This window comes from Protopterus annectens, chromosome 13.part0, assembly GCF_019279795.1.
Source record: "Protopterus annectens isolate FY-2018-M chromosome 13.part0, PAN1.0, whole genome shotgun sequence".
Taxonomy (NCBI): domain Eukaryota; kingdom Metazoa; phylum Chordata; order Ceratodontiformes; family Protopteridae; genus Protopterus; species Protopterus annectens.
Window position 1 is genome coordinate 111,648,144 of NC_056747.1, and position 13,737 is coordinate 111,661,880.

The following is a 13,737-nucleotide window of genomic DNA, read 5'->3' on the forward strand; positions in this document are numbered from 1 at the left end:
GAGTATTCTGATGCAGAGGATTCCATTCCCTCTGCTTCCCCTCCAGAAGATTTTTCTTTTGGTGAAACCTTGCACACTTTTAGGGAGCATTGCCAGGATTACTCTGACTCCAAAAAGAGGCTTAGGGAATTCTTACTCCTTCCTCAACACAGGCCTTTAGCTATCCCTCCTGTTCTGGACATTGTAGATGATACTTTCTTGGAATCTAGCCTTTCCCCAGACACTTTACCTCCAGCTCCCAGAAAACCTGACTGGTATTAGAGTACCTGACTCTCAAGTTCCTCTTCAAGAATCCTATTGTGGATCCAAATACCATTTCCCAAGGACCAAAAGGCATTAAGGCTACTGCTGCCATAAATTCTACCCCTTCTGATAGAGATTCTAGAGCCTTGGACAGATTGGGTAAGAAGGTATACACTTCTGCTACTTTTGCCATTAGGGCTTTAAATTGCCAATTTCATATGTTAAAGTACAAGCAGCATATTATGGGACTGCTTAAACAGAAAATGATTATTCCTGACTGCGCTTAACACACACACTTACAGGATTTAATGCATTCTGCAGAACAAGTTGGTAAACATACTTTGCAATGTGGTTTTGACTCTTTAGAAGCATCTTGCAGGGCTGCTGTCACTGGGTCTGTACTTAGAAGGCATGCTTGGCTTAAGGAGCAAAACTTGCCAGATCATGTTAAGCTAAATTACTGGATGCTCAATTAAACCAAGACAGCCTGTTTGGCAACAAAGCAGAAGTTCTCAAAAGGATGGAGGAAAAAGCTAAATCTAAGCAAACTTTAAAGATTTCCTGACAGTACAGCCTCCCAGATTTAGTAGGCATTGGCCTTCAAAAGAATTGGTCCTTTCCAGTCTCTTCCAGGCCTTCTCAGTCCAAACCTAGGAACAGCAGGCCACCTAGGTTACAGTCCCAGGCTACGCACAGGCCTAAGTAGTGGGGGGGGGGGGTTCCACTTCCAAAGCAGGGAGTAGTAAGTCACCCCCCCTATGGAAAAATGGCACAATGACTTAACCTTAACCCTTCAAGCCCTGCTCAACTGCATGCTCCCTTAGGAGGAAAGCTTGCCCTGCATGCAAAAAACTGGGAACTCCATTACCCAGGACAAATGGGTTTTGAATATAGTTTCCCAAGGATACAGATTCCACCTCTACACCCTACCAAGCCCAAGCGGTTGGCCAGACCTACCCCCAAATCAGTGGGCAGAGGCCCAGTAGCAGGCTGTCTTTCTTCAAAGTATCAGGGCTCTTCAGCCTGTCCCAGCAGAACAAAGGGGACAAAGTTTTTATTCAAGACTTTTCCTTGTACCCAGAAAAGACAGTTCCTGGTGTCCTATCCTGGAACTCTCTATTCTAAACACCTTTTTGGAAATCCCAAAATTCAAAATGCTAACACTTCCAACAGCTGCTTTCTTTGCCAGGCAAAGATGCCTGGTTGGCAACCTTAGACTTAAAGGAAGCTTACCTGCACATTCCAATAAGGGAATCTTGCAGGAAATACCTATGCTTCAGGGCAGGCTCCATGCACTATCAGTTCTCTGCACTTCCCTTTGGCTTATCTACTGCGCCCGGGTATTCGGTGTCTAGCTCCAGCCATTGCATTTTGCAGGCAGAGAAATATTCAAATATACCCATACTTGGACGATTGTCTGATCCAGGCAGTAAGCCAGGACTTGCTATTAAAACATCTGGCATTTGTAAAGAAACTTCTAACCTCACTGGGGTACACCATAAATGAAAACAAATCTCACCTAGTACCCTGACAGCAGATTGTATTTCTGGGAGTAAGCTTGAACACAACTTCCCAAATGGCTTTCCTCACTCCAGAGAAACAAGTTTGTGACAACCTACTTCAAACTATTGGCCACAAAGACCCAGCTATCTGCAAGGAAAACTCTGCAAGCCCTGGGGTTCATGGCCTCTTGCATTCTACTAATTCCATATGTAAGACTGCATATGAGGAAACTACAATGGTATCTAAAAAGCCTATTGTGTCGACATTCTCAGGACCTGGAATCAATGATTCCTATCATTCCTTGTATAAAGACAGAGTTCCTTTGGTGGGCAGAGGCCTGCTACCACAACAAGGGGCTCCCTTTCACTCTACCCCCTGCAGCCCAAACCCTAACTGATGCATCAGACTATGCATGGGGGGCTCACTTGGCAGGGCAGTGCATTCAGGGCAAATGGAACCGGAGACGGATGCACCTGCATTTCAATCAAAAAGAAATGTTAGCTGTACAGAATTCCCTGACTGCCTTCAAAGACAGCATTCTTCCTGGACAACTATTGGTAAAGACAGACTTCTTCCTGGACAACTATTGGTAAAGACAGACAACACCACAGTTATGTGGTACATGAACAAGCAGGGGGGGAACCCACTTGTGCCCTCTCTGCAGACTAGTGGTGGCTCTGTGGAACACAGCCTTGAGCTACCAAATGCACCTACAAGCTCAATTCCTGCCAGGCAAGCTAAATTCACTGACCTAAGCAGAAATCTCATGGACCCACGTGAATGGAAATTGGAACCAAAAATATTCAACCTCTTGAGGGACAAATGGACTCCCAAGGTAGACCTGTTTGCCTCCCCTCAGAACTACCAATTGGACAAATTCTGCCTGTCCTCTTGAAGGTTCTGCAAAAGATCAAACAGGACAAGCCAAGGGCAATACTGATTGCACCAGACTGGCCACACCAGCACTGGTACCCCCTCTTGCACAGTATGACACTGCTGGAACCATGGCACCTGCCTCAGACACCTTCCCTTCTGTCCCAGCAGGCGGGCCAGATTCTGCACCCTCCGCTTCAAACCCTGAACCTTGCAGCCTGGCTAATTCCTTGAGCTCTCCAATAGCATCCCTCAGTAAGCAGGTGCTAGATGTCATTCTGGAGGCAAGGAGGCCTAGTACTAGAAAATCCTATGCTGAAAACTTTAAAAGAATACTGTTCCAGCAGCCAGACTCTGGGGATGGGCACAATGGTGCCCAACTTACCTCATATATTCTTCAGTACTTAACAGAAATGCTCCACAAGGGCCTATCCTTCTCCTCAATTAAAATTCATGCCTCTGCCATTTCAGCACATTATAACACTTAGCCCACCCCTCTTCTCACCCCCTGCTAAATAAATTCCTTAGAGGGGCCAAAAATTTAAGACCCCCCAGGAGAGCTCCCTACTCCAGCCTGGGACCTTAACTTTGTATTGAAAAAGCTCACTCTCCCTCCCTTTGAGCCAGCTGCAACTGCAGAGTTGAAATTTCTTTCTTGGAAAACAGCCTTCCTTCTAGCCATTACTTCAGCTAGACGAGTGTCTAAATTGCAGGCCCTCATGGCAGTGGAACCCTTCATTATCTTCCATGCAGACAGGGTTTCCCTCGGGACCAATCTTTCCTTTTATGCCCAAGGTGGTGTCTAGTGTAGCCCTAAATCAGTCCATTCATTTGCCTACTTTTTTCCCCCTAATCCACAAAACAAAGGAGAATGAATACTGCACTCTCTGGACATACACAGACAATTTGGATTTTATTTAGACAAGACTAAGCCTCTCAGAAAAATCTAAACAGCTGCTAGTTGGCTTTTCTGCAGGAGCAGAGGGGAAGGCCATTTCAAAGCAAACCATTTCTAAATGGATAGCCCATTGTATTGATTTCTGGTACACGCACCATGGAAAACTACCCCACAGGGGATAAGATCACATTCCACCAGGGCTGCAGCTACCTCTACAGCCTTTCTCAGAGTCCCTACCCAGGGACATCCTAGAAGCTGCTACCTGGAGGTCTGTACATACCTTCACTAAGCATTACCACATGCCTATCCGGAGCTGGTTTTGCCACTGCAGTCTTGTAGGGCTTAATAGCTGGCCCTAATGCTCTCTTGACTTCCTCCTCCTTCCTTAGCTTTGGGAATCATCCCAAATGTGATGACTGCAACAGTGATGCACAAACATAGCATAGTTGTGTACACTTACCATAAATGTAAATGTTTGAGTGTATTCACTGTTGCAGTCCTGGTTACCCTCCCTCCAGCCCCCTGATTTCTCTTGGCTCTACCTTTCCATCTTGTTTGGTTTATTTTAGTTTTCTGGTTTATTTGCCTTCTGATGGAGGTGTACCAAAACGTATAACTGCCTCCCATTGTGGAGGCACCTGATATCTGGGCTAAGAAAAACTGATGTAATGGTGTTGGCTGCATGTTTTATACCCCTGACAACCTGACGTCATTGAAGAAGAGACTGAATCCGATGCAGGAATCCAAGACTTTGGTATTCAGGCCAGCTGAGGGCTACCTGCAGGCAGATGACACAAATGTGATGAATGCAGCAGTGAATACACTCCATCTACATTTCTGTACACAACTGTACTATTCTCTTGCAGCCAACGGAGTATTAATGACAATAACACATTTTTTTGTTTAGTTGTATGTTTGATTAGCAGTATCTTCAGAAATGATAGGTAGCATCGTGTCCCTGATTTTAGCAAAATATCGCTGACTTTTTTTCCCCTTGATTTTTCTGCTAAGTCAATGAAGATTGTAGCCTGTCGATAAAGCCAAACACTAGCAATTTATACTACCTGTTCAGGAAAAGCACGTTCATACAAAATGCATTATTTTACTAACTTTATGGCTGAACTAACTAAAAACTGTCCCAGATTTTGGGCATTTTTTCCCCCCATTATTTTTAGCACTGTCTGGAATTCTTGAGCAAAGAATTTGAGATGCATGTTTCCAAGAATAACATTTTAGCAGCTGTCAAAGCATCAAATGCAATATTTGTCAACTTTTTTATTTGGTGGAGAAGCTATTCACTTGACTGGGCCATAGTTTACATTTTTGTAAAAGGTGATCTTTGTGTTAATCTTGTAGTAAGTTAACACGTGTTTTGTACTTTTAAATAAGCTCTTCTTTATCTTAAATTTCATACAGTCAGTCAAACTGTTCTGTTATAAAGCTCATTCCAGGAAAGTGTATGTTTTTATTTTTATGGGCAGACCTAATAGCAATGTATTTCCCTACTTGCAGGTTACTTGTACACTTTAGGGGCATCAGTTTAAGAAATGCAGCTTTAACTTTGCGGTACACCGGTTTAATCTAAAGTTGTATCTGTAATGGTAAATGTGTTGCTAGACAAGATGAAGGCTTAGCCCTTCACTTTTCTGAAGAAAGATGTGGTGCTGCTATGTTATGTCACAATTTAAGATGGCATTTAAATACACAATGTGTCCCATTTACTTAATCTCTGTGTCAGAGTACTCTTAATATAGTATTAATTGGCAATAATACCATCACTTTAGTCAGAGAACACAATGGGTTGTGTCTTGTGATGTGAAGTAACTTCATAAAAGTAAGGTCCACCTTGGTTACAGTTTCATAGGTGGGTACTAGGCTATCTGCTCGAAGGCATTTATAAGCCTAGCCAGAATGTGTTGGCTTTTGCCGCCCCCTTAGATTAGTTCCCTGTGCCTCTGTCCAGCAGAGCCACTGAAGTGATCCCCGAGGTAAACTTAGTTTCCCCTCCATTCGTCAAGATTTCTTTTGAAGAGTGTTAACGAGGAGCTCTACCTAATGTAGATTGGGATCTTGTTCCAAAACATGGGAAAGTCTCTGGGACAGGAATCTATCCCTCCAGCACGTCCTATTTATTGTGGTGAAGTTTAGATCCCTAGAGCGTGTGGCTCAAGGGGATAAGGTTTTCTTTAGGTGGAGCATGTCCGTCAATTCTGGGTTGGACATGGCCTTGTATGTCGGGCAGAGATCACCTCTGAGTAGGCGGTATGCAACAGAGTACAACTGAAGTTTCTTAAGTCGAGCTGCATAGGGCATCTGTTTGAGGCCATTGATCCACTTGATGAGGTACTTCTGTGGTCTTTCCAGCTGTTGCAGGTGTCTTGTAAGGTACATCCCAAATGGGGAGTTTTACTCTAAGATGGGTCTGATGAGCGATTAGTAGAGGGGCACAATGGCCTCTTTTTTGATCTGGATGCGAACCCTTTTGTGATTAGGTGGGCCACATAGAAGGATTTTCTAATAACTTTGGCAATGTGATTATCAAAGGTGAGATTACTATCTACTTGGGTCCCCAGATCCCTTATTACGTCTTCTGTATTTAGGGGACTACCACCTATGTGGTAGTTTGTGGGTACTTTGTTTTTTCCAAGGGGGATGACTATGCACTTTTTGGCATTTAGCTTGAGGCCATGATTTTCACACCAGGTATCCGTCTCAGTGAGACCCTTTTGGAGGATGTCTGTGTCAGCTGGAGAGTCAATTATAGCCCCTAGTATGCAGTAGTCTGCGAACTTGGTCAGCCATAGTCCTCCTGTGCTTGCCTGTACCTCTGGGAAGTATATGCCAAACAGGAGGGGTACTAGGACTGAGCCCTGGGGAATGCCACTTGTAACCAGTTTAGAGTGGGTTCTGTTTGTGAGCCAGTTGGCAACCAGTCTTGTGACGTAGGGGTTTTTGTTCAGTCTGGTGAGTTTGTCTATAATACCAGAATGGGGAATGATGTCTAAGGCCTTGGTGAGGTCTTGGTAAGCTGTGTGTACCACCTTTCCCTCGTCTATAGCCTTGGTAACTTTCTCAAAGAAGTCCACCAGGTTTAGGAGGCATGATCTGCCCTTAAAGCCAAACTGGGTAGGGTCCAGTGTTTAGAGTTTCCCAATGTCTCTGTTAATGAGTTCCATGATGATGCACTCCATAGCCTTGCGGACCAAGCTTGTCAGGCTTATACGGCGATAATTCCTGGGGTCTGTTGTGTCTCCACCTTTGTGGAGCAGAATAACCGTTGCTGTGAGCCACTCTATGGGTATGTAGCCTATAGAGAGGCCGAGTTTGAGCAGTGTGTGTTTAGGTGAGGGGTTAGTTTGTCTCTGAGCTTGTGTAGGATGCAGCCTGGGACACCGTCCAGTCCCACTGATGCTATGTTTTTGGCTTTGGAGAGGGCTGTTTTAACTTGAGTGTCTGATTTCAGGGACTCTACATTCTTCTGGTATGGTTATGGGCCCTTTTGGGGGTGAGAGGGGGGTGAAGTTTGCGCTGAACCTGTCTGCAAGGATGTTGGTGATATTGGTCGATTCAGTGTATTTGGTGTCATTCTGCACCAACTCTGAGCATTGCCACTGAGATTCTTGACATAGCTAAAGAATGCCTTGTGGTTATCTTTAGAGTCCTTGGCAATTTTTCTTTCAAAGCTCCCCTTGGATTATTTTATGAGGGATCGTAGTTTCTTGTTGATACTGATCAGGGATGTCTTCCCTTCTTGGGATTTTACTGTTCTGTACTAGTTTCCTCCTTGTATTGTATAGCTTGTTTATGGCAGGAGTCAACCAGACTGGTTTCCTTTTCTTGGAGGAGCGAGTCTTGGTTTTGCTTGGGATGGCACAATCCATGCATTCTTGTAGCTGCCCATAGAATGCATTAGTAAAGGATTTTGTAGCTTGGACAGCGTTCTCCTTCAGCATGAGAGCTTTGAAACTTTCCACCTCTGTCTTAAATAAGGTGAAGTTTGCTTTTGAAAATTTCACGGTGGCTTTCTTGGCCGGGGGTGGGGGCGGAATATGGATATCCAAAGTGATTTCTTTATGGTCAGATCTAACAAGCGAGGGGTTGACCTCTGGTGTGGAACACCGGTCGCCTGTGTTGGTGATGACCAGGTCCAATATGTTGTCACCTCTGGTGGGAGTGTTGACGAGTTGAACCAGGGCGTTTGAGTTTATAAATTCTAGGAAACGTTGGTAAGGGAGTTAGTACTTGAGTAGTTCTCCCAGTTAATGTTTGGGTAATTGAAATCACCCAATATTAGGGTGTTTGGTAGGACCTTTGTTTCCCAGTGTTTCCAGAAACATGGAATGGGGGTCCTGGGACATGGTGGGTGATCTGTAGCAACCTACAATTTGAATTGCAGTTTTGCCCATTGTTAGTTGCATGTGGATGATCTCTGAAGCGTAGTGCTGTGCCACTAACCTGGAGGTCTGGGTATCCTTGATGAATATGTATACGCCCCCACCTTTTATATTTCGGTTTGGGTTCTGTGCTGGGGTGCTTTCTGGAGCCTTAAACAAGGTTTCTGTTACTGCACATATTGATTTTCTCCATACTGAGGAGTGCCTCCAGTGCGTGCATTTTGTGGTTTAGACTTCTGGCATTGAGTAGCATTACCCTCGGTGTTTTGTTACTTGTGCTATTTACGGCGGTGGGCTTGTCTTTTGAGCCTTGCCTAAAAAAGGCACTATGGGGGTGGCAAGAGCCTTGGCAAGTATTCGAAAGCCTAAGGGTGACGGGTGCAAGCCGTCTCTAGCGAAGCAGCATGGCTTGTCGAGCATGTCATCCCAGGCAGACAGACACTGGATCCCCTTTGAATGACACCAGAAACTTGGCCAATTGTTGAAATAGAACATTTTTTCTTTATACTATGGTATCATTCTTGGTGGGGGCAGGATGCTACTCTGGGTCATACCAACCTGGGCTACGAGATCAGAGAGCTCTTCCATGTCTCTTTTTTTTTTTTTTTCATGTAGTCCAGGGAGGTACGGCTCAGGTCATTCACACCAACATGGACAATGACAGTCATATTTGTACTTGTTCTGTAGTGACCTGAGTGCTTGTGTTATGTGGCGGATCCTGGCCCCCGGCAGGCAGCTAACCGTAATCTTCTCCTTATTTAGCCTAGTGAGTGGGACATCAGTGTGCCTGACTAGAGTCACCTATTACTAGTATGCTGGGTATGTTATTTTGCCTTAAGGGCTGTGATTGCATGGCACACTGGTTTTGTGAAGTATGTGTTTCATGGATGTTAATAGTGTTTCACTGCTGCAGTCATTACACGGGTTATCCTGCCATCAGGCGGGCCCGCAGTCAGCCGGAGTTCCAAAGTCTTGGTCCGGCGTCGGTTGCTGTCACCGCTTCCCTGATGTCAGTGCGCCAGGGGTATATAAGAAGCAGCCAACACCATTTTCTTCAGTCTTTCTTGCCGCGCGGTGCCCGAAGCAAAACCAGTTAGCAAGTGCTGGTCGGCTGACTCCTGAGATTTCCAATTCTATTTCAGAACCGAAGTCTTCAGTAAAGCTAAGCACCCTGTTGGGGAAACTTTTTTTTTCTTGCCTCAGACCAATGTCAGTAAAAGTTAATAATTGTATTTCTTGTGGGAATCAAATACCTCATAAGGATTTTCATTCTTACTGTATTCCATGCCTAGGCCCAGATCACGACGTCACTAGTTGTCGATTTTGTTAGATTTAACAAACGCACTATAAAATGTCGGTTTGGTTTTGCTCGCCATTACTTTGGGCGAAGGTTTAATTATACAATGCCGTTGGAACAACACGACGACCGGAATGCACAAAAAACAAAGATAAGGAAAGGCATCCGAGGCCCAAAACTGATGAAGCCTCTTCTAGGCCAGTCACCGGTTCCCCGGTTTTCAGTGAGGCACTTTCTCAGCCCCTGACACCTGCTACCTCAGCACCACAGGCTGCGACACTCCCACCTGGAGGTGACTAGGTCTCTGGGATACTCAAGGTGTTGGGCCAACAGAGATTAACCCTTCAGATGGGTCCGGAGCCACTGAGCAGGCATCGGCTTCTGAGGGTGCTTTCAGGCCTACTCAACTTACCATTGCAGTACAGCCAAGACTAAGCCTACACTAAAGACAAAGAAGCAAGTGCAGCATTCACCTGGACGGGCCTCCATGCCTAAAAAACAGATGCTCAAGATGGCCGAAGACTTTAACTCTGATCAGGGGTTCCCATCCCCCTCCTGATAAAAGGCCTAGGCAGGATACAGACTAGGATTCCTCTGACCAGGTTTCAATTTATTCAGATTCCTTTTCAGACCAGGGATATTCCTTAACCCCCTATGAGGATTCTGATGCTGAAGAATCCATTCCTTGAGCCTCTCCTCCTGAAGATTACTCTTTTGGGGAAACTTTACATACCATGAGGGAACATTTCCATTGGGAGGGCCAGGATTACTCAGAATCCAAGAAAAGGCTCAGAGACTTTGTTTTGCTGCCTCAGCACAGGCCCCTTGCTATTCTGCCAGTGTTGGATGATGTGTTCTCTGAATCTAGTTTAAATCCTGATTCTTTACCCCCAGCTCCAGTCAAGCCAGACATGTACTACAGAGTCCCTGACGCTCGCAAATTTCTTTATAAAAACCCTGTTGCTGACCCAGCAACTATTTCCCAGGGTCCCAAAGGGGTTAAGGCTTCCACTGCTAAGAATCCAGTTCCCTCGGATAGGGACTCTAGAGCATTAGACAGATGGGGGAAGAAAGTTTACACTTCTGCAACTTTAGCAGTGAGGGCTCTAAATTGCCAGTTTCACATGCTTAACTATCAACAATACTTACTGTCTCAATTAAAACAGAAAATGAGTACAAATGCAGAACAACCTGATTATAAGGAAATGCAGGATTTATTGCATGCAGCTGAACAAGTGGGAAAGTATATTTTGCAATGTGGTTTTGATTCATTAGAAGCTTCTTGTGGAGCAGCAGTTACAGGATCTGTGATTCAAAGGTATGCTTGGTTAAAAGAACAAAGTTTACCAGATCATGTTAAGGCAAAATTATTGGATGCTCCTTTGCAGCAAGATAATTTATTTGGTATTAAGGCAGAAGAGGTATTAAAGAAAATGGAGGATAAGGCCACCACGATTTAGCAGAAATTGGCCTACGAAGAACTGGTCCTTTCCAGTGTCAGGCAGGCCACAAAGAGGCAGATACAGACTCCCAAGAGACAGATCTCTGCCACAAGGCCCTTACAGACCATGACAGTGGGGTGCTACAAACCCAAAAGGAGGTGAGGAAAAGTCACAACCTTATAGGTAACAGTCCCAATGACTTTGCCCTTACAGACCACGACAGTGGGGTGCTACAAACCCAAAAGGAGGTGAGGAAAAGTCACAAACTTATAGGTAACAGTCCCAATGACTTCCCCCTTCCAATGCCAAACTCTTCCCTTTTGGCAGCTCCCTTAGGGGGGAAACTAGCACTTTTTTTCTCTAAACTGGCAAGCAATCACCCAAGACAAATGGGTGCTGAATATTGTGTCTCAAGGTTACAGGTTCCACTTTCACACTTTCCAAGGCTAAAAGGAATGCTAGACCTGCCACAAAATCAATGGGCAGAGGCACAAAAACAAATTACAGCTCTCATGGACATGAGAGCTATTCAAAAAGTACCACTGCAGGAAAAAGGACAAGGATTTTACTCAACTCTTCCTGGTACCCAGAAAGGACAAAGCCTGGTTGAGCAAGAAAGCTTGGCTTGTTACTTTGGACCTCAGAGGCATACCTGCATGTCCCTATCAGACAAAATTGCAGAAGATACCTCAGATTCATAGCTGGTTCAATGCACTACCAAATCTCTGCACTGCCCTTTGGCTTATCTACTGTGCCCAGGGTCTTTACCAAGTGCCTGGCACCAGTAATTGCATTTTTCAGACAAAAAGGAATTCAAATATATCCATATCTGGACGACTGCCTAATTCAAGCAGAGAGCAAGGACATTCTTCTACAGCATCTGGCATACAAAAGATTAAGTTGCCTAGGGTACACAGTAAACGAAAAGAAATCAAAACTAGTGCCCTCACAAGAGGTAATATTCCTGGGTGCCAGCTTAAATACAACTGCCCAGATGGCTTATCTCGTGCCAGACAAACAAGGGCAACTGACTCAGTATTTTCAGTTGATGGCAACAAAGTCCGTCCCAACTCCCTGCAAGAAAAATTCTGCAGACCTTGGGATTCATGGCATCCTACATACTACTAATTCCATATGCAAGACTGCATATGAGGAAATTACAATGGTACCTAAAAAGTGTTTGGTCCAAACATTCTCACAGCTTGGAGACAGTAATACCACTAATTCCCTGCCTACAACAGGAGTTTTGATGGTGGGCACAGGCATGTCACCTCAACCAGGGTCAGCCTTTCACTCTTCCCACAGCCAGGCAGACTTTAACAGATGCCTCAGATTACGCCTGGAGAGCACACATGGCAGGGAAATGTATTCAGGGCAAATGGACCACAGACCAAATGCATCTTCACATCAATCAAAAAGAGATGTTGGCTGTACAAAATGCCCTTACAGCTTTCAAGGATCTTCTACATTCAGGACAATTACTATTAAAGACAGACAACACCACTGTAATGTGGTACATAAACAAAGGGGCACTCATTCTTACCCCCTATGCAGACAAGCCATGATTTTGTGGAACACTGCTCTAACCTATCAAGTTCATCTGCAAGCAGAATTCCTGCCAGGAAAGAAAAACGCTCTGGCAGACTTGAGCAGAAACATCATGGATCCTCACGAGTGGAAATTTAAATCCACAAGTTTTCAGCATGATGATGCAAAAATGGGGGAGCCAAAATATAGATATTTTTGCCTCACCACTGAATTACCAACTACAAAAATTCTGCACAAGGACTTCTCACACACAAGCATGGAAAGTGGATGCTCTTTCATTCAGTTGGAAAAGTCTAAATGTTTATGCCTTCCCACCTCTGCCTCTCCTTACAAAGGTACTTCTAAAAGCCAGACAAGAAAAATCACAGATGATTCTGATTGCTCCAGACTGGCCACGCCAGCACTGGTACCCAATCTTAAAGAACTTAGCTCAAGGCCCACCTTGGATTTTGCCTCAAATTCCACACCTTCTGACTCGGCAAAACAATCCGATACTGCACAGTCAGCTCAAAACCTTAAACCTGGCTGCATGGCAGATTCATTAGCCAAACAGACAACTTCTCTCTCTAAAGCTGTTATGGATGTCCTTTTGGAGGTCAGGAGGCCTAGCACCAAGAAATCTTATTCAGAAAAGTGGAAGAGGTTCTGTGCCTGGAACCAGGCTCAAAACCTTGATCCTGTGGTCCCTAACCTTCCTCCGATACTACAATACTTGACTGAGATGCTGGACAAAGGACCATCCTTCTCATCCATCAGGATTCACGCTTCTGCCATCTCAGCTCATTACAACACGGATCCTCCTATTTTCTCTCACCCATTGCTAAAGCAGTACCTCAGAGGGGCTAAAAACATAAGACCACCCCAGAGAGCACTAACACCAACTTGGGATCTCAATTTCGTTTTGGAAAAGCTCACTTTGCCTCCTTTTGAAACAGCCAATTCAGCAGAGTTAAAATATATACCATGGAAAACTGCTCTGCTTCTGGCAATAACCTCAGCACGAAGATTCTCAGAACTGCAGGCACTAATAGCAGTGGAGCCTTTTATTTTCCACCAAGATAGGGTATCCTTCAGAACAAACCCTTCTTTCATGCCTAAGGTGTTATCCAGTGTGGCTCTTAACCAAACTATTCACTTGCCAACATTTTATCCAAATCCCCAGAATAAAGGGGAGAGACTTATGCATTCCTTGGACATAGACAATTACGTTTCTACTTGGACAAAACAAAAGCTTCCAGAAAAACTGAGCAATTGTTTGTAGCATATGCTGCAGGATCACAGGGAACTGCTATTTCAAAAGCAGACCATTTCAAAGCGGATAGGACACTGTATCCGGTTCTGCTACACACAGCATGGGAAGCCTGTACCTAGTAATATTAGACCACATTCCACCAGGGCAACTGCCACTTCTACTGCCTACCTTAGGAGTACCTACCAAAGATATCTTGGAAGCTGCAACTTGGAGTTCAGTGCACACCTTTACCAAGCATTAACATTTGCCTCTTTATTCTAGATCCAGAGCTGGATTTGCCACTGCAG